This window comes from Hordeum vulgare, chromosome 2H, assembly GCF_904849725.1.
Source record: "Hordeum vulgare subsp. vulgare chromosome 2H, MorexV3_pseudomolecules_assembly, whole genome shotgun sequence".
NCBI classification, from domain to species: Eukaryota; Viridiplantae; Streptophyta; class Magnoliopsida; order Poales; family Poaceae; genus Hordeum; species Hordeum vulgare.
In genome coordinates this window covers 120,031,710-120,057,530 of record NC_058519.1, presented here as the reverse complement: position 1 = coordinate 120,057,530, position 25,821 = coordinate 120,031,710, and positions in this window count along the sequence as shown.

The window sequence follows — 25,821 nt, the reverse complement described above, 5'->3', positions numbered from 1 at the left end:
GTGAGCCCCCTGTGGCTCCTTTGCCCAACCTCTTCCGCCTATAAATTCCCTAAAAATCTGAAACCACGGGAGGGAGCCACGAAAATACTTTTCCGCCGCCGCAAGCTTCGGTCTCCGCAAGATCCCATCTGGGGACCGTTCTGGTGCCCTGCAGGAGAGGGGATTTGGACACGGAGGGCTTCTTCATCAACACCATTGCCTCTCCGATGATGCGTGAGTAGTTCACCACAGACCTTCGGGTCCATAACTAGTAGCTAGATGGCTTCTTCTCTCTCTTGCATCTTCAATAGAAAATTCTCCATGATCTTCATGGAGACCTATCCGATGTAATCTTCTTTTGCGGTGTGTTTGTCGAGATCTGATGAATTGTGGATTTATGATCAGATTATCTATGAATGTTATTTGAGTTTCCTCTGATCTCTTATATGCATGATTTCATATCCTTGTAATTCTCTTTGGGTTGTGGGTTTCGTTTGGCCAACTTGATCTATAATTCTTGCAATGGGAGAAGTGCTTGGTTTTGGGTTCATACCGTGCGGTGTCCTCACCCAGTGACAGAAGGGGTAGCGAGGCACACATCGTGTTGTTGCCATCAAGCGTAAAAAGATGGGGGTTATATATATTGCATGAATTTATCCCTCTACATCATGTCATCTTTCTTAAGGCGTTACTCTGTTTGTTATGGACTCAATACACTAGATGCATGCAGGATAGCGGTCGATGTGTGGAGTAATAGTAGTAGATGCAAAAAGTATCGGTCTACTTGTCTCGGACGTGATGCCTATATGTATGATCATTGCCTTAGATATCGTCATGACTTTGCGCGGTTCTATCAATTGCTCGACAGTAATTCGTTCACCCACCGTAATATTTGCTATCATGAGAGAGGCCTCTAGTGGACACTATTGCCCCCGGGTCTACTTCACTTCATATTTTCAGCTCTACACTTTCACTTTGTTGCACTTTCCGCCTTCAGATCTCACCTTGCAATCAATCGTGAAGGGATTGACAACCCCTTTATAGCGTTGGGTGCAAGTTTATTTGTTTTTGCGCAGGTACTTTGGAGACTTGCCATGATACTCCCATTGGATTGATACCTTGGTTCTCAAAACTGAGGGAAATACTTACTGCTACTGTGCTGCATCACCCTTTCCTCTTCAAGCGAAAAACCAACGCAAGCTCAAGAGGTAGCAAGAAGAATTTTTGGTGCCGTTGCCGGGGAGTATCAAGTCAAGAATACTCTTCCTTCAACGTGTCAATTTCTGGCACCGGGGATTATTCTAAGTGAAGCTTATCCAAGTAACTATCACAAACAAAACTCTTGCATTTACTTTTTTGCCTCTCGTTTTGCTCTCCCCCACTTCTGAAAAACAAAAATTTACAAAAATATTTGGCTTTTTCGTTTGCCTTTCATTTGCTTGTGTGCTATGTGCCTTCAATATTCTTGCATCATCGCTTGCTGAAAATCTATTGATATGGATCCTCATCCACTTGCTAATCTCTTTAATAGATCCAATTATGTTGAACCAATTGCTAGTGAGTTGAGTGCACTTGACTATCTTTATGGAGTTTTGCTTGAGATGCATGAATTTGAAAATCGTGATGAAGAAATTTATGAAGTGATTCATGAGGGCTCCTTGAATGAAAAGCATGGTTGCAATGGTTTCACTATAAATCCTATTAGTGTCAATCATGCTAAAATATGCAAAGCCCTAAGCTTGGGGATGCTAGTTTTGCTATGTCCACTACTTGTTGCAAGGATGTCACATCCCTCGAACCCTAACCAAGGTTTAGCATTGTGCTCATATATTTATTGCATTGCATCCAAGAAATTGCAACAAGATCAAAGCAAGTGGTGAAGCAAAACTCAAAAAACCCTAGCCACTTCTCAATTCACAGAAATTCCAAACTTGCTGAAATCAATGAACCCAAAATGGCCTCAAGAAAAGTTCAACTTTTTTGATAATTCATGAAAACAAATAATCAGGGAAGAAAACTATTTTTCAAACAGATTTGGCATTTTACTTAAATGCAAAAAGCCACTGAATTCAAGTTTAAATTTGAATTCAAAAACTTTTAAGTTTTCTAAAATGCTGTAAACTTCAGGAATGGTTGGAAATATTCCAACTAATATTCTGGTGTGTTCAAAATATTTTTATAAACTATTTTTCAGCTGAAATAAATAGCAAATCAAATTAGTTAGCAAATGAGAAAAACAAAACAGAAAAAAATAAAGAAGAGCTTACCTGTCGCCCTGAGGAGGCCCAGCCCACCAGGGGCAAGGGCGTCTTCTTCCTCCTGCCTTCTGGGAGAGGAGCGAACGCCCACGGCGGCTCCTCCACCTCCTGCTTCGCCGTGGCATGCTCTGGTGCTCCCCAGGACAGCGTGACAGCGGGGATAACCTCCCCGAGCACGCCCCTATCCATCCCCGCTACCCATTCCTCCCCTCTCCTCTCGGTTCCTCCCTCTCCTCTTGCCGCCATTGACAGGAGCTCAAGCTCGAGCTACCCGAGCCCACTAGCCACCGGTTCTTCCCTCCGAGTGCTCCATTCGCTCCGCCTCGACAAGCTGGTCGTCCCTACCAAAGAAGAAGATCCCCCGAGCCCTGCAACGCCCTCGGCACCGTCGTCTTCAAGCTTCGGCCGCCGGCGAGCTTCGTTGGATTCGTCGCCCAGAGCGCCTCCTCGAGCTGTCGGAGCCTTCCACTGCCCTCACCATGAGCTTGCGCACGATTCCCCTCTTCTTCCCCTCGGTCTCGTGCCCCCTAGCCACTAGACTGACGAGCCCAAGCTCCGGCCGTCGCCTCATCTCGTCGCCGGTGACCTCCGGTCCTCCCCAGTCCTCCCCGAGGCCAGTACTGGGGATCCTCCCAGTGCTCTCGGCCCTTGTTCTCGAGCACCACACCCATCTCCGACGACTCTCCGGCAAAGATCCGCCGCGGATTTGGTCACCGCTGGTCAGTTTCCGGCAGGATCTGACCTGGCCTCGCTAATCCACGTTTAAAACGCTAAGCAGTCGCTGACAATGGGCCCTAGTCGCAAGTCAAACGCAATCAGGGGCTGGTCAGCGCGGGATTATCCCTGTGAGGCTAACCAGTGGGTCCCCCCTGTCGGGTTTGACCTGACGAGGTTGGCTGACGGCTGACGCCATGCTGACGTAGGCCTGACGCAATAAGTAGCTTTTCTGATTTAAAAGAATTCTAGAAAATGCCAAAACTTCTAAAAATCATAGAAATTAATCTCTAACTCCAATGGAAATAATTTATATATGAAAAAGTATCAGAAAAATCCAAGGAATCTGAATATGTCATTTTCCAACATGTTTGAATATGTAACAGGACCAAACATGTAAAATGATGAATAGGTTAAATTTAATAAATGCTTTGGAGTTGGAATTTGAAAATCATTTGAATTCCACTTCAAATGCTATGATCAAACAATGTTCAATCACAACCAGGAAGTTAACATATCATTCCCATGCATGTTAAAACAAGTTTATCTGAGCATCAGGTCGAATCAATTAAAATTGTATTCGAGAATACCTCGTTTGAAGTGATATTTGAATTTGATTCAAATCAACTTCAAACTTAATAAATGATAGCTACATTAGCATACCACCTTGCATCTTCATTCCATGCTCATGCATCATTTTGTTGCATATGATTGATATTGATTGATTTCATTTCTATCGGTAGGCTCCGCTCCTCCGGATTCCACCGAATATCCGACTGACGGATATTGTCCCTCTACTGAGCAATAAGGCAAGCAACCATTTTGATCATCCCGATAAATCCCATGTTCTCGCTCCTGCTCTTACTTATTGCATTAGGATCAAATGCTTTTGCCACGTTAGTTGAACCCACTTCCTTTGCATGACCTGTCTTTGTCACAGTAAATAGCTGAACCTTGCAACCTAAAATACCTGGTAGTTGCTTGAGCCATGATGTGCCTTATCCTGCTATGCATGCTATGCTTAGAGTTGTGTATGCTCTGTCATCTGGGTGATGAACAGAATTGTGAGAATGTGTTCAGTAAGTGAAGGTTGTGTGTTGAACCTGATTTGGTAAAGGTATCGGTGAAAGGCTATGTAGGAGTACATGGCGGGTTGTTTCATTAGAACCGTCCTTAGGAACTGAGGTCCGTGTATGTGATCCAAGAATAGATACTACCACATGTTGGGATACTTAATTGACCCTCTTGACTTATTAATCGCTTAGTACTCGGTCCAGGAGTTGCAAGTAGTTTCTGGTGTTTATAGTCATGCTGGAGGCCGTGCATAGCGCTGACCTGAGAGGTGGGCTGTGATGCGGTAGGATGTGGCACGGTGTACCAAGTAGCACCCGGATGGTGGGCTTGGGAACCCTGCGCACATCGTTTGGGGCCGTGGCGGAAACTTCGGCCGGACTTCCGTGCGGGTTACCCTCAGATAGGCGATAAACCTGGACTAAGTATTAGCATGGTTAACGGTCGTGGCCGACTCCCTCGCTGGGCTTCCGCTTGAAGGTTGCCGAGGTGCATGATGTGCACATGGCGATAAGTGGCGAGAGCGTGTGTGAAGAAGTACACCCCTACGGGGTTATGATCTATTCGAATAGCCACATCCGCGGATATGGACTACTTGGAGACATATGTTGTTCATAGATAACTTTAATGGCTACTCATAAAATTGTCAAGATAAGCGTGAGTGTCGTGGACGGCATTTCCGTATGAGGACGAAATGATTCCATGATGGAGTATTGTTGTGGTGTTAGTGGACTCGTGTGCGAGAAATCAATGTTGTCAAAATTATTTAAAATGCAAGTTTTCTAGCCACGAGTCAAATGCTGGCTTTCCGCATGAAACCCCACAATTCCTTATTGATACATTGCATGAGTAGATAGTTAACCTAAAGTCTTGCTGAGTACTCTTGTACTCATGTTTGCTTAATATTTGTTGCAGAGGTTGTTAATGACCCTAATGGAGGGTTCTACCTAGACATCGACGACGCCGAGTAGCTCGTATCCCAGCTACGATCTGGCCTTTGGGTGGGTCTGTAGTATAGTCAGGCCATGTGCCTTCTAGTTTCATCTGTCTGTACTCAGACAGTTTAATTACTTCCGCTGGCTTGTAACTTGAATGACTGTTATGATGGGTCGTGAGACCCCTAGTGTGTAATATTATGTGTGGGGCTCTTCCGAGCCTTCTAAATAAAGTTTGTATGTTTATGGTTATGTTGTGATGCCATCGATGTATCTATACATATCTGTATGCCATGCGCACGTGTGTTGTACTTGATATGTATGGGGTTCGATTACCTAGCCGTAGGCTTTAGTAGCATTCCTTACAGGGAAATGCCCCTTTGTGATCCAACGAGCCATGGTAGTTCGCTACTGCTCCGGACACATTGGTTGACCGGCATGTGTCCTTCTTAGCTGTTATGTCTATCCCCGTTGGGGAAATGTCACGCGATGTAATGGAGTCCTTGTAGCTTGCTACGACTTGTCTACATTCGCTGATGACCGACACCTGCTTTGCTGGGTCATGTATGCATGTCCCTATGCGGAACTGCCGCTTTGGTTTATGACTAGACATGTCGATCCGGGTTCTTTGTCATTGGATTGCGAGCGACCCAATTGCATATGCGAGTCAAAAGGCGCAAACGGTCCCGGCTAAGGTAAGGCTGCAGCCGTGGGGATAACCGTGCATGAGACCGCAAAGAGATGCGATGTGTTACAGGCTGGATTCCTATGGTTTAGGATCGGGGTCCCGACAAATGATCATGATTGGGGTAATGATTTTTCTTATGGTCTAGAAAATTTGTTTAACCCTCATGATGATTATGATGTTTGCAATGATATTGAAATTGGGATTGGAGAAGTCATGACTTTAGTTGATGATAATCCCACTATTTTTGAAGAGCGTCAACTTTGCATGCATGTGGATCATGAAAAGAATATCCTATGTGATAGCTATATTGTTGAATTTGATTATGATCCCACATGTAATTGCTATGAGAGAGGAAAATATTGTGGTAGAAACTTTCATGTTACCAAATCACCTCTCGTTATGTTGAGATTGATATTGTCTCGTTCTTCTTCCTTGCATATGGTAACTATTGGTTGTTTTGACAATCTGTTTTCCTATAAAATGCCTATGCATAGGAAGTATGTTAGACTTAGATTTGATTTTCATATGCTTTATGATGCTCTCGTTGTGCTTCAATTCTTGTCTTTTGTGTGAGCATCATTGAATTATCAACGCCTAGCTAAGGGCGTTAAACAATAGCGTTTGTTGGGAGGCAACCCAATGAATTTATCTTTGCTTTTTGCTTTCTGTTTTGTTGTGTCTACACCATCATAATTCTGTTATGATTCTGTTTTTTATGTTTCTTTTGTGTTTGTGCCAAGTGAAACCTTTATGACTAGTTTTGGTGATGGTTGTTTTATCTTGCTGAAAAAGACAGAAACTTTGCGCTCACGAAATTATTTTTATTTCCTATACACAAAGAAATTTTGAGTCGATTCTTTTTTCTTCTGATTTATATGCCAATTTCCCTAATTGTCATAATTTTTCAGAATTTTTGAGATACCAGAAGTATACGAAGTATACAAATTGCTACAGACTGGTCTGTTTTTGACAAATTCTGTTTTTGTTGTGTTGATTGCTTATTTTGATGAAACTATGGATAGTATCTGGGGGTACTAGCCATGGAAAATTGATAATACAGTAATATAACACCAGTATAAATAGAAATCAAGTTTTCTACAGTACCTAAAGAGTTGGTATTTTGTTTTCTTGTGCTAATGATATCACGAGTTTCTGTTTAAGTTTTGTGTTGTGCAGTTTTCAAGTTTTGGGTGATGTTCTCATGGACAATGGTATAAAGAGTGGAAAGAGCTCAAGCTTGGGGATGCCCAAGGCATCCCAAGCCAAATTCAAGGACACCAAAAAGCCTAAGCTTGGGGATGCCCCGGGAAGGCATCCCCTCTTTCGTCTTCAATCCATCGGTAACGTTACTTGGAGCTATATTTTTATTCACCACATGATATGTGTTTTGCTTGGAGCGTCGTGTATTATAGGAGTCTTTTCTTTTTGTTGTGTCACAATCATCCTTGTTGCACACCTTTTTGAGAGAGACATGCACTCATCGTGATTTTGCTAGAATACTCATTGAGCTTCGCTTATATCTTTTGAGTTAGGCAATTTAGCTCGCACGTGCTTCACTTATATCTTTTGAGCTAGATAACTTTGCTCTAGTGCTTCACTTAGATCTTTTTAGAGCACGGCGGTGTCATATTTTGGAGAAATAAGAACTCTCGATCTTCACTTATATGTTTTTGAGAGTGCTCTCTCTGAGTAACTTGGTAATTGGCTTGTGCTATGAAAGTAGTCCTAAAGATGATAGGCATCCAAAGAGGATATAGTAAAAACTTCCATATTCATGTGCATCAATTAGTAAAGAGAAGTTTGATTCCTCTCAATTAGTTTTGAGACATGGATATGGTAAAATTAGAGTTATGTTAGTAGGGTGTTGTGAATCTAGAAATACTTGTGTTGAAGTTAGTGATTCACGTAGCATGCACATATGGTGAACCGCTATGTTAGGAAGTCGGAGCATAATTGATTTATTGATTGTCATCCTTTGTGTGGTGGTCGGGATCGCGTGATTGTTAACACCTACCAACCCTTCCCCTAGGAGTATGCGTTTAGCACTTTGTTTCGATTACTAATAAAACTTTCGCAATAAGTATATGAGTTCTTCATGACTAATGTGAGTCCATGGTATAGATGCACTTTCACCTTCCACCATTGCTATCCTCTCTAGTGCCGCGCAACTTTCGCCGGTGCACAAACCCACCATATACCTTCCTCAAAACATCCACCATACCTACCTATTCTGGCATTTTCATAGCCATTCCGAGATATATTGCCATGCAACTCCCACCGTTCCGTCTCATGAGTTGTGTCGTCACTTACATATTGCCATTGCATGATCGTAAGATAGCTAGCGAGATGTTTCAACGTCACACGCCAAGCTAGATCGTTGCACATCCCGGTACACTGCCGGAGGCATTTCCTATAGAGTCATCATTGCTCTAAGTATTGAGTTGTGAGTAAATAAAAGTGTGATGATCATCATTATTAGAGCATTGTCCCATGTGAGGAAATAAAAAAAAGAGGCCAAAGATGCCCAGCAAAAAAATGAAAAGAGGCCAAAGAGCCCATCCAAAAAGAGAGAGGAAAAGAGAGAAGGGATAATGCTACTCTCTTTTTCCACACTTGTGCTTCACAATAGCACCATGTTCTTCATGATAGAGAGTCTCTCGTTTTGACACTCCATATACTAGTGGGAATATTCATTATATAACTTGGCTTGTATATTCCAATGATGGGCTTCCTCAAAATTGCCCTAGGTCTTCGTGAGCAAGCAAGTTGGGTGCACACCCACTAGTTTTCCTTTTGAGCTTCCACACACTTATAGCTCTAAGTGCATCCGTTGCATGGAAATCCCTACTCATTCACATTGATATCTATTGATGGGCATCTCCATAGCCCTTTGATACGCCGAGTCGATGTGACCATGTCCTCCTTTTTGCCTCATAACCTCCACCACACTCTATTCCACCTATAGTGCTATATCCATGGCTCACGCTCATATATTGTGTGAGAGTTGAAAAAGGTTTGAGAAAGTAAGAGTGCGAAAACAATTACTTGGACAATACCGGGGTTGTGCATGATTTAAATTCGTTGTGTGGGGATGATGGAGCATAGCCAGACTATATGATTTTGTAGGGATAACTTTCTTTGGCCTTGTTATTTCGAAAGTTCATGATTACCTTGCTAGTTTGCTTGAAGTATTATTGTTTTCATCTCAATAGAAAACTATTGTTTTGAATCTTACGGATCTGAACATTCATGTCACATGAAAGAAGTTGCAAAGGAGAAATATGTTAGGTAGCATTCCACATCAAAAATTCAGTCTTTATCACTTCCCTACTTGAGGACGAGCAGGAGTTAAGCTTGGGGATGCTTGATATGTCTCCAACGTATCTATATTTTTTTATGGTTCCATGGTATTATCTTGTCAACTTTGGATGTTTTGTATGCATTTTATATCTTTTTTGGGACTATACTATTAACTCACTGCCAATTGCCAGTTCCTGTTTTTTCCGTGTTTTTGACCCTTTTCAGAGGAGAATATTAAATGGAGTCCAAACGGAATAAAATCTTCGGAATGAATTTTTTCGTAACAGAAGATACGTTGGGAACTTGAGAACCAAGGCAAAGGACCCCGGGGGAGGTCACAAGCCCCTTAGGCGCAGCATTAGGGGGCCGCGCCTAGCAGGATTGTGGGCCCCCTGTGGCTCCTTTGCACTACCTCTTCCGCCTATAAATTACCTAAAAATCTGAAACCACGGGAGGGAGCCACAAAAATACTTTTCCGCCGCCGCAAGCTTCTGTCTCCGCAAGATCCCAGCTGGGGACCGTTCTGGTGCCCTGCCGGAGAGGGGATTCAGATACGGATGGCTTCTTCATCAACACCATTGCCTCTCAAATGACGCGTGAGTAGTTCACCACAAACCTTTCGGTCCATAACTAGTAGCTAGATGGCTTCTTCTCTCTCTTGGATCTTCAATACAAAGTTCTCCATGATCTTCATGGAGATCTATCCGATGTAATCTTCTTTTGCGGTGTGTTTGTCGAGATCCGATGAATTGTGGATTTATGATCAGATTATCTATGAATGTTATTTGAGTTTCCTCTGATCTCTTATTTGCATGATTTCATATCCTTGTAATTCTCTTCGAGTTGTGGGTTTCATTTGGCCAACTTGATCTATAATTCTTGCAATGGGAGAAGTGCTTGGTTTTGGGTTCATACCGTGCGGTGTCCTCACCCAGTGACAGAAGGGGTAGTGAGGTACGCATCATGTTGTTGCCATCAAGGGTAAAAAGATGGGGTTTATATCTATTGCATGAATTTATACATCTACATCATGTCATCTTGCTTAAGGCGTTACACTGTTTGTTATGAACTCAATACACCAGATGCATGCTGGATAGCGGTCGATGTGTGGAGTAATAGTAGTAGATGCAGAAAGTATCGGTCTACTTGTCTCGGACGTGATGCCTATATGTATGATCATTGCCTTAGATATCGTCATGACTTTGCGCGGTTCTATCAATTGCTCGATAGTAATTCGTTCACCCACCTAATATTTGCTATCATGAGAGAAGCCTCTAGCGAACACTATGGCCCCCGGGTCTACTTCACTTCATATTTTCAGCTCTACCCTTTCACTTTGTTGCACTTTCCGCCTTCAGGTCTCACCTTTCAATCAATCGTGAAGGGATTGACAACCCCTTTATAGTGTTGGGTGCAAATTTGTTTGTTTTTGCGCAGGTACTTTGGAGACTTGCCTTGATACTCCTACTGGATTGATACCTTGGTTCTCAAAACTGAGGGAAATACTTACTGCTACTGTGCTGCATCACCCTTTCCTCTTCAAGGGAAAAACCAACGCAAGCTCAAGAGGTAGCAGGGATCACCAAGACTGCAATCAGAGTCTTCTTCTTGAGATGAGGAAACATCCTTTGCCTTCAACGCACTAGGTGTTGTATAGCTTGGTCCATAAAGGTCTCTCTTCTCTTCTTGTTGGAACTCATGAGTAGTGAGTCTCTCAAGAATATTAGCAAAATCAAGTAGCTTGTAGCCTCTTCGTTCTTGAATCATCAGTACAAGTGTGTCAAATGACGCATCAAGAGATCATAGCAGTTTCTTCACCACTTCATGGTCAATGATGGCTCTGGATCCAAGGGCCTCAAGCTCATTGGAAATTTCACTAGGGCGATTAAAGGTATCTTGGCATCTTTCATTATCAAGTCTCTTGTAGCAGTTGAAGAGATTGCGAAGAAAACCAACACGAGAGTCACGTTGTGTGGACACTCCTTAGTTGACTTTGGACAACCTTTCCCAGATAAGCTTTACACAGGCCAAAGCACTCACTTGGCAATACTGGCCTTTGCTCAGATGGCCATAGATGATATTCTTCGCATGAGAGTCGAATTGCTTGAATCTCTTAACATCAGCGATAGTGATAGTTGAAGTGACAGAGGGAGCACCATTTTCCACAACATACTAGAGATCGTTTTCAATTTCTTAAAGGTGCATGCGCACCTTGTTCTTCTAGTAGGTGAAATCCTTTCCTTCAAAGGTAGGACAACCTGTAGTAACCTTGATAATACCTGCAGTCGACATAACTAAAACTCCAGGTGGTTAAACCAAAATCACACAGAATAAGGGAGTACCTTGATCTGATACCAATTGAAAGTGCGTTATATCGACTAGAGAGGGGGCTAATAGGCGGTTTTTACAAATTCGTCACTTAGGAAATTCCTAGTGAGGAAAGTCCTCAGTCACAAACTGAGTGCATCAGAATAAGTACTCAAACAGATGTGCAAAAACAACTATAGCTTAGTCGTGAGAGTGAAGTGAAACATTCAGGTTGCAGAGGTCGTGTGATCAGGATAAGTAGGTGACGAATAACTTAAGTGAAGAATTTGAGGTGAGTAATTAGAGAAAGTCTTCAGTCAAATTCTTCAAACAGTAAAGATCAAAGTCGTCAATATGCAATTGAGGAAATGAAAGAGTTGAGGAGTTAGAACTCGTTGCTCGATGAAGACAGTGATATGATGACCCGGTTCCAACTACCGTGGCAGTCGTACGTCTGGTTTGGAGTGGCTTGGTATTTAAGCCAAAGGACACATAGTCCCTATCTTATTCTCCTTGAACAAAGAACACACAGTCCTCGCCCAACACTCGTGGTAAGTCTTAAGGGCATACTTTCAAACCCTCACAAACTTGGTCACCCGGCGATCCACAATTCACTGGTGGATGCTCTAGACCATGACGCCTAACCGTCTCGAGGATACAGAGTCCTCAAAGGTAACAAGCGTCGGTTCCACACATGAACAATCTCTTCAGTGATGCTCAATCACTTTTGGTTTTTTGGGTTTTGGTTTGGGTGTTTGGAGTTTTTCCTCAGTGATGTTTTTGTCTCAAAGTCTTCGAGGATTGGGTTGCTCTCAAATGACAAGTGTCAGTTTCTCTCACGGGGCAGCCTGTTGGAAATATGCCCTAGAGGCAATGATAAAGTAGTTATTATATATTTCCTGTTTCAAGATAATCGTTTATTATCCATGCTATAATTGTATTGAATGGAACCATAAATGCATGTGTGGATATATAGACAAAACTATGTCCCAAGTAAGCCTCTAGTTGACTAGCATGTTGATCAAGGATGGTTAAGGTTTTCTGACCATATATAAGTGTTGTGACTTGATGACTGGATCACGTCACTGGGAGAATGATGTGATGGACAAGACCCAAACTATAACGTAGCATGTGATCATGTCATTTTGTTGCTATTTTTTTCTGTGTGTCAAGTATTCATTCCTATGACCATGAGATCATGTAACTCACTGACACTGGAGGAATACCTTGTGTGTATCAAATGTCTCAACGTTATTGGGTGACTATAAAGGTGCTCTACAGGTATCTCCGAAGGTGTCCGTTGAGTTAGCATGGATCAAGAATGGCATTTGTCACTCCGTGTGATGGAGAGGTATCTTGGCGCCCACTCGGTAATAGAACATCACATATAAGCCTTGCAAGCAATGTGACTCAAGTATTAGTCACGGTATCTTGTATTACGGAACGAGTAAAGAGACTTGCCGGTAACGAGATTGAAATAGGTATAGGGATACCAACGATCAAATCTCGAGCAAGTAACAAACTAAAGGACAAAGGGAATGGTATACGGGATTATATGAATCCTTGGCACAGAGGTTCAACCGATAAGATCTTCGAAGAATACGTGGGATCCAATATGGACATCCAGGTCCCGCTATTGGATATTGACCGGGGAGTGTCTCAGGTCATGTCTGCATAGTTCTCGAACCCGTAGGGTCTGCACACTTAAGGTTCGGTGACGTTTTGGTATAGTTGAGTTATAGGTGTTGGTGACTGAAGGTTTGTTCGGTGTCCCGGATGAGATCACGGACGTCACGAGGTTTTTGGAATGGTCCGGAAACGAGGATTGATATATAGGATTGTTTCATTTGGCTTCCGGAAAGATTTCGGGCATTGTCGGCAATGTACCGGGAGTGACGTATATGTTCCGGGTTTTTACCGGGAGGGGCAACCCACCCGGGAGGGAACCTAATAGCCCATGGGTGGCGCACCAGCCCTTCGTGGGCTGGTGAAGCCAGCCTAGTAGGGCTATTTCGGCTAAGAGCAAAAATCAAAGGAGAAAATAAAAAAAGAGAGGAGGTGGGAAGGAAGGAAGGGACTCCTCCCTTCAAACCGACTTGGAGGAGGATACCTCCTCCCTCTCGTCCGGCGCCCTAGGGAAAGCCCCACCCCTTGGCTCCTCCTATATATACTTGAGGTTTAGGGATTTTTGAGACACAACTTTGCCACATGCAACCCTAAACCTCTACTTCGTAATTCGTCCTCTAGATCGGTTTTCTACGGAGCTCGGGCGGAGCCGTGCAGGAATAGATCATCACCATCGCCGGCGCGCCATCACGCTACCAGAGAACTCATCTACTTTCCCGTCTCTCTTGTTGGATCAACAAGGCGGAGATCGTCATCGAGCTGTACGTGTGCTGAACGCGGAGGTGCCGTCTGTTCGGTGCTAGATCGGGACGGATTGTGGGACGACGATGATTTGAATCACGAAGTTGTTCCACGACATCAACCACGTTTCTTAACGCTTCCTGCTTAGCGATCTACAAGGGTATGTGGATCCGACCTCCCTCTCATAGATGAACATCACCATGATAGGTCTTCGTGTGCGTAGGAATTTTTTTGTTTCCCATGCAACATTCCCCAACAGTGGCATCATGAGCTAGGTTCATGCGTAGATGTAATCTCGAGTAGAACACAAAAGTTTTTGTGGGCGTTGATGTTCGATTTGGTGGCCTCCTTAGTCTCTCGATTCAGCGGTATTGTTGGATTGAAGCGGCCCGGACCAACCTTACTTGTACGCTTACGAGAGACCGGTTTCATCGGCTAACATGCAACTTGTTGCATAAAGATGACTCGCGGGTGTCTGTTTCTTCAACTTTAGTTGAATCGGATTTGACCGAGGCGGTCCTTGGAGAGAGGTTAAATACTAATTTGCACATCACCGTTGTGGTTTTGCGTAAGTAAGATGCGATCATACTAGATACCCATAGCAGCCACGTAAAACATGCAACAACAAATTAGAGGATGTCTAACTTGTTTTTGCAGGGTATGCATGTGATGTGATATGGCCAAAGACATGATGTGATATATTGGATGTATGAGATGATCATGTTGTAATAGTTAAATATCGACTTGCACGTCGATGCTACGACAACTGCCAGGAGCCATAGTGTTGTCTTTAAACTAACGTCTGTGCTTGCAGATGCGTTTACTATATTGCTAGGTCGTAGCTTTAGCAGTGATAGCATCGATAGCACGACAACCTTGATGGCGGCACGATGATGGAGATCATGGTGTGCCGCCGGTGACGATGAAGATCATGCCGGTGCTTTGGTGATGAAGATCAAGAAGGACAAGATCATGGCCATATCATGTCACTTATGAATTGCATGTGATGTTAATCCTTTTATGCACCTTATCTTGCTTAGAACGATGGTAGCATTATAAGGTGACCCCTCACTAAAATTTCAATATAAAATTGTGTTCTCCTCGACTGTGCACCATTGCGACAGTTCGTCGTTTCGAGACACCACGTGATGATCGGGTGTGATAGAATCAACGTTCACATACAACGGGTGCAAAACAGTTGCACACGCGGAACACTCTGGTTAAACTTGACGATCCTAGCATGTACAGACATGGCCTCGGAACACAAGAGACCGAAAGGTTGAGCATGAATCATATGGTTGATATGATTAGCATAGAGATGTTTACCACTGAAACTACACTCAACTCACGTGATGATCGGACTTGAGTTAGTGAATTTGGATCATGCCACACTCAAATAACTAGAGGGATGTCTATTTGAGTGGGAGTTTATTAGTAATATGATTAGCTAAACTCTAATTGTCTTGAACATAGTCTAAGTAAACTTTGCAATATTTTTATGTTGTAGATCAATGGCTCGCGTAGTAGCAACCCTGAATTTCAATACGTTCCTAGAGAAAGCTAAGCTGAAAGATGATGGTAGCAACGTTGTAGACTGGGCTCGTAATCTGAGGCTTATCCTACAAGTTAGGCAAAAGAATTATGTCCTTGATGCAGCGCTAGGAGATGAACCACCCGCTACGGCTGATCAAGATGTTTTGCACGTTTGGCAAGCGCGTAAAGAGGACTACTCAGTAGTTCAATATGCAGTCTTGTATGGCTTAGAACCGGGACTTCAACGATGCTTTGAACGTCATGGAGCATATGAGATGTTCCAGGAGTTGAAGTTTATCTTTGAGAAGAATGCCCGGAAAGAGAGGTATGAGACCTGCGATAAATTTCATGCTTGCAAAATGGAGGAGAATTCGTCTGTCAGTGAACATGTGCTCAAAATGTCTGGGTACTCAAACCGTCTAGCTGAGCTGGGGATTGAACTCCCGCAAGAGGCTATCACTAACAGAATTCTTCAATCACTGCCACCTAGCTACAAGAGCTTTGTGTTGAACTATAACATGCAAGGGATGAATAAGTCACCCGGTGAGTTATTTGTGATGCTGAAAGTCGCGGAGTCACGAATCCGGAAAGAACATCAAGTGTTGATGGACAATAAGACCACTGGTTTCAAGAAAAGCGGCAAAGGCAAGAAGGGTAACTCCAAGAAGAGTGGAAAAATTGTTGCCCCTCCGATGAAGAAACCCAAGGCTGGACCTAAGCCAGAAACTGAGTGCTATTATTGCAAGGGGATGGGTCACTGGAAGCGCAACTGCCCCAAGTATTTGGCTGATAAGAAGGCGGCCAACGCCAAACCAGGTATATGTGATATACATGTTATTGATGTGTACCTAACCAACTCTCGTAGTAGTGCCTGGGTATTTGATACCGGTTATGTTGCTCACATTTGCAACTCGAAGCAGGAACTGTGTAATAAACGAAGGCTGGCAAAGGATGAAGTGACGATGTGCGTGGGAAGTGGTTCCAAGGTTGATGCAATCACCGTCGGCACGGTCCCACTTTAGTTACCATCGGGATTAGTTATGAACTTAAATAATTGTTATTTAGTGTCTGCGTTAAGCATGAACATTATATCTGGATCTTGTTTATTGCGAGACTGTTACTCTTTTAAGTCAGAGAATAATGGTTGTTCTATTTATATGAGTAATATTTTTTATGGTCATGCACCCAATGTGAGGGGTTTGTTCATATTGAATCTTGATGTGATGACACACATATCCATAACATTGAGACCAAAAGATGTAGAGTTAACAATGATAGTGCCACCTTTTTGTGGCACTGCCGCTTATGTCATATTGGTGTAAAGCGCATGAAGAAACGCCATGTTGATGGGCTTTTGGAGTCACTTGATTTTGAATCACTTGACACGTGTGAACCATGCCTCGTGAGCAAGATGACTAAGACTCGTTCTCTGGAACAATGGAGCGTGCAAGTGACTTGTTGGATATCATACATACTGATGTGTGCGGACCAATGAGTGTGGGGGCGCGTGACGGATATCGTTATTTTCTCACCTACACTGATGATTTGAGTAGGTGTGGATATATCTACTTGATGAAGCACAAGTCTGAAACATTTGAAAAGTTCAAGCAATTTCAGAGTGAATTTGAAAATCATCATAGCAAGAAGATCAAGTTCTTACGATCTGATCGAGGGGGCGAATATCTGAGTTTCGAGTTTGGTGCTCACTTAATACAATGTGGAATCGTTTCATAGTTGACACCGCCTGGAACACCACAGCGTAATGGTGTGTCCGAACGTCGTAATAGTACTTTGTTAGATATGGTGCGATCTATGATGTCTCTTACCAATTTTCCATTATCGTTTTGGGGTTATGCATTATAGACAACTGCATTCACTTTAAATAGGGCACCATCAAAATCCATTGAGATGACACCATATGAGCTATGGCATGGCAAGAGGCCAAAGTTGTCGTTTCTTAAAGTTTGGGGATGCGATGCTTGTGTCAAAAAGCTTCAGCCTGAAAAGCTGGAACCCAAAGCGGAAAATTGTGTCTTCATTGGTTACCCAAAATAGACAGTTGGGTACACCTTCTATCTCAGATCCGAGGGCAAAGTATTTGTTGCTAAGAACGGAGCTTTTCTTGAGAAAGAGTTTCTCTCGAAAGAATTGAGTGGGAGGGAGATAGAACTTGATGAGGTTATGGAACCTCTGCTCCAACGGGATGGTGGCACAGGGCAGAGGGTAATCTCCGTCGAGGCAACACGAGTTGAGGTGGAAGCTAATGATGATGATCATGAAGCTTCGGATCAAGTTACCGTCGGACCTCGCAGGTCAACAAGATCACGTACTGCTCCTGAGTGGTACGGAAATCCTGTCTTATCTATCATGTTGTTAGACAACAATGAGCCTTTGAATTATGAAGAAGCAATGGTGGGCCCATATTCCAACAAATGGTTAGAGGCCATGAAATACGAGATAGGATCTATGTATGAAAAAAAGTATGGACTTTGGAAGTATTACCTGAAGGTTGCAAGGCTATTCAGAACAAATGGATCTTTAAGAAGAAGATGGACATGGACGGTAATGTGACCGTTTATAAAGTTCGACTTGTGGCAAAGGGTTTTTCACAAGTTCAAGGAGTTGACTACGATGAGGCATTCTCACCGGTAGCGATGCTTAAATCCATCCGAATCATGTTAGCAATAGCTGCATTTTTCGATTATGAAATCTGGCATATGGATGTCAAAACGGCGTTCCTTAATGGGTTTCTTAAGGAAGAGTTGCATATGATGCAACCCAAAGTTTTGTCGATCCAAAGAATGCTAACAAAGTATGCAAGCTCCAGCGATCCATTTATGGACTGGTGCAAGCATCTCGGAGTTGGAATAAGCGCTTTGATGAGGTGACCAAGGCGTTTGGGTTTATACAAGTTGTTGGAGAATCTTGTATATACAAGAAAGTGAGTGGGATCTTTGTAGCATTTCTAATATTATATGTGGATGACATATTACTGATTGGAAACAATGTGGAGTTTTTGGAGAGCGTAAAGGATTACTTGAACAAAAGTTTTTCAATGAAAGACCTAGGAGAAGCTGCTTACATATTAGGTATTAAGATTTATAGAGATAGATCGAGATGCCTGATAGGACTTTCACAAAGCACATACCTTGAGAAAGTTTTGAAGGAGTTCAAAATGGAACAATCCAAGAAAGGGTTCTTGCCTATGTTACAAGGTATAAAGTTGAGTAAAACTCAATGTCTAGTAACTGCAGAAGATAGAGAAAAGATGAGTACCGTCCCCTATGCTTCAGCCGTAGGGTCTATCATGTATGCAATGTTGTGCGCAAGACCGGACGTCAGCCTGGCCATAAGTATGGCAGGAAGGTTTCAAAGTGATCCAGGAGTGGAACACTGGGCGGCGGTCAAGAATATTCTGAAGTACCTGAAAAGGACTAAGGAAATGTTTCTCGTTTATGGAGGTGACGAAGAGCTCGTCGTAAAGGGTTACATTGATGCAAGCTTTGACACTTATCTGGATGACTCTAAGTCTCAAACCGGATACATATTTATTCTCAATGGGGGTGCGGTAAGCTGGTGCAGTTCCCAGCAAAGCGTCGTAGCATATTCTACATGTGAAGCGGAGTACATGGCTGCCTCGGAGGCGGCTAAGGAGGGTGTCCGGATGAAGCAGTTCGTGAGGGATCTTGGAGTTGTGTCGAGCGCACTAAATCCAATAACTCTGTTCTGTGACAACACTGGTGCCATTGCTCTAGCCAAGGAACCAAGGTTTCACAAGAAGAACAGACACATCAAATAACGCTTCAACCTCATCCGCGACTATGTTGAAGGAGAGGACGTAAATATTTGCAAAGTGCACACAGATCTGAATGTTGCAGATCCGCTGACTAAACCTCTTCCACGAGTGAAGCATGATCAACACCAGAACTATATGGGTGTTAGATTCATTCCCATGTAAATCGCATAGCGATGTGAGACTAGATTATTGACTCTAGTGCAAGTGGGAGACTCTTGGAATTATGCCCTAGAGGCAATGATAAAATAGTTATTATTATATTTCCTGTTTCAAGATAAATGTTTATTATCCATGTTATAATTGTATTGAATGAAAACATATGGATATATAGACAAAACTATGTCCCTAGTAAGCCTCTAGTTGACTAGCCAGTTGATCAAGGATGGTTAAGGTTTTCTGACCATATACAAGTGTTGTCACTTGATGAATGGATAGCATCATTGGGAGAATGATGTGATGGACAAGACCCAAACTATAAACATAGCATGTGATCGTGTCATTTTGTTGCTATTGTTTTCTGCGTGTCAAGTATTCATTCCTATGACCATGAGATCATGTAACTCACTCACACCGGAGGAATACCTTGTGTGTATCAAACGTTGCAATGTTACAGGGTGACTATAAAGGTGCTCTACAGGTATCTCCGAAGGTGTCCGTTGAGTTAGCATGGATCAAGACTGGGATTTGTCACTCCGTGTGACGGAGAGGTATCTTGGGGCCCACTCGGTAATACAACATCACATATAAGCCTTGCAAGCAATGTGACTAAAGTGTTAGTCATGGGATCTTGTATTACGGAACGAGTAAAGAGACTTGCAGACAACGAGATAGAAATAGGTATAGGGATACCGACGATCAAATCTCGGGCAAGTAACATACCGAAGAACAAAGGGAATGGTATACGGGATTATATGAATCCTTGGCACAGAGGTTCAACCGATAAGATCTTCTTAGAATATGTAGGATCCAATATGGACATCCAGGTCCCGCTATTGGATATTGATCGGGGAGTGTCTCCGGTCATGTCTGCATAGTTCTCGAACCCGCAGGGTCTGCATACTTAAGGTTCGGTGACGTTTCGGTATAGTTGAGTTATAGGTGTTGGTGAACGAATGTTTGTTCGGAGTCCCGGATGAGATCTCATCACGGACATCACGATGGTTTCGGGCATTGTCGGCAGTGTAGCGGGAGTGACGAATATGTTTCGGGTTTTTACCGGGAGGGGCAACCCACTTGGGAGGGAACCTAATAGCCCATGGGTGGCGCACCAGCCCTTGGTGGGCTAGTGAGGCCATCCCAATAGGGCTATTTCGACTAAGAGAAAAAAATCAAAGGAGAAACAAAGAGGAGGTGGGTGATACGTCTCCGTCGTATATACTTTTCCGAACTCTTTTGCCCTTGTTTTGGACTCTAATTTGCATGATTTGAATGGAACTAACCTGGACTGACGCTGTTTTTTGAAGAATTGCCATGGTGTTGTTTTTGTGCAGAAATAAAAGTTCTCGGAATGTCCTGAAAATTTACGGAGAATTTTTCTGGAATAAATAAAAATACCTGCACAAAGATCCACCAGAGGAGGTGTGCCAGTGGGCCACTAGCCCAGGGGCCGCGGCCACCCCCCCGGGCCGCTCCATGAGGGCTTGTGGGGCCCACGTGGCACCACCACCTCCAAACTCAGCTCTATATATTCCGTTTCTCCCAGAAAAAATTCAGAGAGAAGGATTCATCGCGTTTTACGATACACAGGCGCCGCCACCTCCCGTTCTTCATGCGGAGGGCAGATCTGGATTCTGTTTTGGGCTCCGGAGAGGGGAAATCGTCGCCATCGTCATCATCAACCTTCCTCCATCGACAATTTCATGATGCTTTTCACCGTTTGTGAGTAATCTCATCGTAGGCTTGCTGGACGGTGATGAGTTGGATGAGATCTATCATGTAATCGAGTTAGTTTTGACGGGGATTGATCCCTAGTATCCACTATGTTTTGAGATTGATGTTGCTACTACTTTGCCATGATTAATGCTTGTCACTAGGGCCCGAGTGCCATGATTTCAGATCTGAACCTATTGTGTTGTCACCAATATATGTGTGTTTTAGATCCTATCTTGCAAGTTGTAGTCACCTACTATGTGTTATGACCCGGCAACCCCGGAGTGACAATAGCCGGAACCACTCCCGGAGATGACCATAGTATGAGGAGTTCATGTATTCACCAAGTGTTAATGCGTTGGTCCGGTTCTTTATTAAAAGGAGAGCCTTAATATCATGTAGTTTCCATTAGGACCCTGCTGCCACGGGAGGGATTGACAATAGATGTCATGCCATTAGGACTCTGCTGCTACTGGTTACTGTTGTTCCTTGCTACTACTGTCACTACTGATGTTACTTGATGCTGTTGTCACTACTGCTGTTACTTGCTACTTTGTTGTTACCTGTTGCAAGACTTTTTTGGAGCCGTTGTCGGGGAAGAATAGTCCCCCGTCAACGTGCTATTTTCTAGCTAGGCGCCATTGATACAACAAGTTAGGAATAGTCTGCTGTCAACAGACCCTTTTCTGGCACCGTTGCTATCATACTACTTTGCTACTGATACTTTGCTTACAGACACTAATCTTTCAGGTGTGGTTGAAACTGACAAACTCAACTGCTAATACTTGAGAATATTCTTTCACTTCCCCTTGTGTCGAATCAATAAATTTGGGTTGAATACTCTACCCTCGAAAACTGTTGCGATCCCCTACACTTGGGGGTTATCAAGACTATTTTCTGGCACCGTTGCCGGGGAAGCACACCTATACTCTCTGAGTCACTTGGGATTTACGTCTGCTGGTCACTATGAAGAATATGAGAGATCGAAGAACTGAAATCTTGCCTTCCACTACGAGGATAGGTAAGGAACTACCATCTAGCTCTGCACTTGATTCACCTTCAGTTATGAGTAAGTTTGCAACATCACCTCCTGCTAGAAATATTGATATGTCGCATGTGCTTGATGATGTACTTCTGCTGCCCATGATGCTTATGATAATGCTATGCCTGATGATGCCATGCTTGATACTATGCCTGATGATGTTATGCTTGATACTGCTTTGCCACTAGGTGCATTCCTTGATGCACAAATTGCTAGAGTTGCTGCTAGATGTGATGATACTTCTGAAACTGCAGATGCCATTGAAGTAGAACCTGCTATTTTGCCTACTAGAACTAGCTCTCCTATGCCTAAATTGCCTGATATGCTTGATACGCGTTATGTTATGGAGAGAGAGATAGCTCAGGATTTTCTTGCATGTAATGATAGCTATGATGTCGAGCATTTACTGCACAAGTGGTAAGAAAAATCTCTGAAAGCTAGGATGAAATACGACCCGAAGTTTGCTACTTCGCCTATCTCTGTGACTGATGTCAGCTGTGCTTCCCTTGCAACGGCGCCAGAAATTGTCGTCTCGACGGCACCAGGAATCCTTCAGCTGCGGCTACGAGGGACTTCCTAGGCAAGTATGCAAAGGATTTCCCCCTGGCCTTGGAGACTTGCGTTGGTGTTCCCTCGAAGCGGAAAGGGTGATGTAGCACAACGGTGGTAAGTATTCCCCTCAGTTTGAGAACCAAGGTATCAATCCAGTGGAGGAGTATCTCAAGATCCTGCACAAACACAAAAACTTGCTCCCAACGCTATGAAGGGGTTGTCAATCCCTTATAGATTGCCAAGTGAGAACTGAAAGCAACAAAGTAACAAAGCAAAGTAAAAGCGGAGATGTAAACGATGGATGTGAATAGACCTGGGGGCCGTAGTGTTTACTAGTGGCTTCTCTCATGAAAGCAAGTAGACGGTGGGTGAACAAATTACTGTTGAGCAATTGATAGAACCATGCAAAGTCGTGACGATATCTATGCAATGATTATTGCTATAGGCATCATGTCCAAAACAAGTAGACTGATACTTTCTTCATCTACTACTATTACTCCACACGTCGACCGCTATCCAGCATGCATCTAGTGTATTAAGTCCATAAGAACAGAGTAACGCCTTAAGCAAGATGACATGATGTAGAGGGATAATCTCAAACCAATGATAAAAACCCCATCTTTTTACCCTTGATGGCAACTACTTGATGTGTGCCTTGCTGCCCCTACTGTCACTGGGAAAGGTCACCACATGGCAGAACCCCAAACCAAGCACTTCTCCCATTGCAAGAATCATTGATCTAGTTGGCCAAACAAAACCCAAGACTCGGAGAGACTTACAAGGATATCAAATCATGCATATAAGAAATCAGCAAAGACTCAAATATATATCATAGATAATCTGATCACAAATCCACAATTCATCGGATCTCGACAAACACACCGCCAAAGAAGATTACATCAGATAGATCTCCATGAAGATCATGGAGAACTTTGTATTGAAGAACCAAGAGAGAGAAGAAGCCATCTAGCTACTAACTACGGACCCGTAGGTCTGAAGTGAACTACTCACGAGTCATTGGAGGGGCGATGATGATGATGAAGAAGCCCTCCAACTCCAAACTCTGGCAGGGTGCCGGGAAGGGTCTCCAGATGAGATCTCGCGGAAACGGAAGCTTGCGGCGACGGAAAAGTAGTTTCGAGGCTCTCCTGATTTTTTGCGGAATATTTGGGAATTTATAGGCCAAAGATCTAGGTCAGGGGGCGGCCAGGGAGGCCACAAGCCCTGACACCGCCGCCTCCCCCTGGTGGCGTGGTGGGAGCTTGTGGGCTCCCTGGAGCCCACCTGGCTTGGCCCAGAGCCCCCCTGATCTTCTTCCGTTCGGGAAAAAATCATTTCGGGGTTTTTATTCCGTTTGAACTCCGTTCCAAAATCAGATCTGGAAAGAGCCAAAAACACAGAAAAAACAGGAACTGGCACTTGGCACTGAATTAATAAGTTAGTCCGAAAAAAGATATAAAAGGTACATAAAACATCCAAAGATGACAAGATAACAGCGTGAAACCATAAAAAATGATAGATACGTTTGAGACGTATCAAGCATCCCCAAGCTTAACTCCTGCTCGTCCTCGAGTAGGGAAGTGATAAAGAAAGAATTTTTGATGCTTTTATGCTACCTAGCATAGGTGTCCTTTGTAATTCCTCTTATGTGACGTGAATGTTCAGATCCATTAGATTCAAAACAATAGTTTGCTATTGACGTGGAAACAATAATAATTCAAGCAAACTAGCAAGGTAATCATGAACTTTCAAAATAACAAGGCCAAAAGAAAGTTATCCCTACAAAAGCATATAGTCTGGCTATGCTCTATCATCATTTCACAACGAATTTAAATCATGCACAACCCCGGTATTGGCCAAGTAATTGTTTCACACCTTTACTTTCTCAAACCTTTTCAACTCTCTGGCAATACATGAGCGTGAGCCATGGTTATAGCACCGGTGTGGAGTGTGGTGGAGGTTGCAAGAAAAAAAGGAGAAGATAGTCACATTAACTAGGCAAATGAATGAGCTGTGGAGATGCTCATCAATAGATATCAATGTGAATGTATGGATTGCCATACAAATGATGCACTAGAGCTACGAGTATGTGAAAGCTCTTAAAGACAACTAGTGGGTGTGCATCCAACTTGCTTGCTCACGAAGACCTAAGGCAATTTTGAGGAAGCCTATCATTTGAATATACAAGCCAAGTTATATAATGAAAATTTCCCACTAGCTATATGGTGGTGACAAAACGAGAGACTCTCAATCATGAAGATCATGGTGCTTAATATGCACAAGTGTGGAAAAAGTGGTAGCATTGTCCCTTCTCTCTTTTTCTCTCATTTTTTTGGTGGGCTCTTTGGCCTCTTTTTTTGGTGGGCTTCTTTGGCCTCTTTTATTTCCTCACATGGGACAATGCTCCATTAATGATGATCATCACACTTTCAACTCAAAACTTAGAGTAACGATGACTCTATATGGAATGCCTTCCGTAGTGTACCGTGGCAATGATCTACCATGGCATAGACATTAATGGAAACATCATGCTAGCTATCTTACGATAATGCAATGGCAATGTAGACGTGGTGGCACATGTCATGGTGGTAGTTCCATGGCAATATATCTCAGAACGACTTTGAAAAAGCCATAGTAGGTAGGTATGGTGGCTGTTTTGAGGGAGGCTAATGGTGGGTTTTGTGCACCGGCGAAAGTTGCACGGCACTAAGAAGATAGTGAAGGTGGAAGGTGAAAGTGCATGTAAACTATGGACTCAACATTAGTCATGAAGAACTCATATACTTGTTGCAAAAGTTTTATTAGTAATCGAAACAAAGCATTCAACGCATACTCCTAGGGGAAGGGTTGGTAGGTATAAACCATCGCGTGATCCCGACCGCCACGCGAAGGATGACAATCAATAGACTAATCATGCTCAGATTTCATCATATAGCGGTTCATGATACGTGCATGTACAGGAATCACTAACTTCAACACAAGTATTTCTAGATCCACAAAACCTTACTAGCATGACTTCAATATTACCATAACCACAACTCAAAACTAATTGAGATGAATCAAACTTCTCTAACTATTCAATGCACATGAAGGTGGAAGTTGTCATATCCCTTTGGATAACTACCCCTTTTGAGACTACTTTCAAATCATAGATCAACTACCAAGCCACGCACCGCTGTGCTCTAAGATATATAAGTGAAGCGCATAGAGCAAAAGTATCTAGCTCAAAAGATATAAGTGAAGCACATGTGAGCTGAATTGTCTACCAAAAGATATAAGTGAAGCTCGACAAAATCACGGTGTGTGCGTGTCTCTCTCTCTAGGTGTGCAGCAAGGATGATTGCGACACAACAAAAATAAAATACTCATACGATACAAGACGCTCCAAGCAAAAACACATAACATGTGGT